We start from the raw sequence: 1766 nt of genomic DNA, 5'->3' as shown, positions 1-1766 counted from the left end.
TTGCCGTCATCATCATCCTGCACTAGAACCATGCCGATAGTGGTATCGGCAGCAGCCAGATAGAGAGTATAATCACGATGGTAGTTCGAAGGTCTTAATAATGGAGCAGAGACAAGGAGGCCCTTGAGTCGCTCGAAAAACTCCTGAGCGATAGCATCCCAATGAAAGGGTGTGTCTCGCTTCAACAACCATGTGAAACCCTTAGCCACCTCGGCATAATTCGGAATGAATCGTCTAAGGAAATTTGCTTTGCCCTGCAAGCTCTGCAACTACTGCAAAGAAGCAGGGGGAGGAAGATTCAGAATGGCCTCGACTTTGAGGGGATCTAGACGGATGCCTTCTCGGGAGACGATAAACCCAAGTAGTCGGCCCGATTCAACGCAGAAGACACACTTATGAGGATTGAGCCTAATACGGTAGTGTCAAAAGCGGAGAAAAATTTCGCGAAGATGGCAGGGATGGTCCTGACGCTTGACTGAATGAGCTGGGAGGTCATCCAGGTATGGCTGTACAATGTGACGAATGTCATGAAAGGTGTAGGACATTGCACGTTGGAACGTAGCGCCGACATTCTTTAGACCGAAAGGGAGCTTATTATAGGCAAAAGTGCCCCAAGGACAGATAAAAGTCATGTTATGTTGATCAACAGGTGCAATGTTGATCTGGTTATATCCAAAGAAGCCGTCCATAAACGAGTAAATTTCGCTTCCTGCACACTCATCGATAAGCTGATCGATGAAGGGTGTAGGGAAGTTATCCTTAGGACAGGCACGATTGATATCACGGTAATCAACACAGACTCGGATAGTGCCCTACTTTTTGTTCACAGGGACTATATTAGAAACCCAATCCGTCAGTGGAATGGGGTAAATGAAACCAGCCTTGAGAAGCTTTTCGACTTCTGCTTTGATGGCTGCGGCCTTTCGGGGGTGCACAGGGCGTAAGCACTGACGAACAGGCTTAGCACCTGGATACGTAGGTATCTCGTGCACCACTATACTAGGGTCGATGCCAGGAATTTCTTCATAGGACCAAGCAAAGACATCACGAAATTCGTGAAATAGGTCAGTGTAGAGTTGAACTTCCTCTGGAGTGCAAGTGACTCCAATATGAATGTGCTCGACAATCCCTGGTTTCACAGAGATGTCGATAGGTTGGGTTTGCGTAATGTTCCCCATATTGCCCTCAGAAGATACTTGGTAAATTTGAATAGGCGTTTGGAGGGGCGAGGATGGGATACACGGAGCAAACCGCTCGAGACATGCGATCATTTCCTGATGGGCAGGGAGAAAGGAAGAGCGGTGGTGATGATCTGACCAAGGGAGCTCTTCAAGAGACATGGTCTCTATGATGGCTTCATCGGAAGGAAATATTTCCTTTAATGGATCCGACGTAGCATCATCTCCAAGCCAAGGGAAATGAACATACGAATCGGGAACACTGCTCGAAAGAGCAGGTTGGGGAGGGGGAGCCGATGCAGCAACGATTTCGACGTAGTTGAGCTCGACAGGACTCAACGGCATCATATCACCCCAGGAGTCTATCTGATTAGCGGGAGGAAGGACCCATGGATCAGAACGCACGGAAATCATGTTAATAGGGGCGAGATTCGGAGGTGGAAGGGGAAAGACACCCATTACGGCGGGATCTTTAAAGAGCCCAGCTCCCACACTCTTGAATGATTTAGAGGTATGCTCCACGAACGACACATTACCTTCGGAAGAAGAGGCGAAGAAGGAGAGCTGGTCCACCGTGACAATCTTCCC

Source organism: Pinus tabuliformis, chromosome 6, assembly GCF_031772625.1.
Source record: "Pinus tabuliformis cultivar Carrire ecotype Pingquan chromosome 6, CPIR1, whole genome shotgun sequence".
Lineage (NCBI taxonomy): Eukaryota > Viridiplantae > Streptophyta > Pinopsida > Pinales > Pinaceae > Pinus > Pinus tabuliformis.
The sequence above is the reverse complement of the archived record's forward strand: the minus strand, read 5'-3'. Positions refer to the sequence as shown.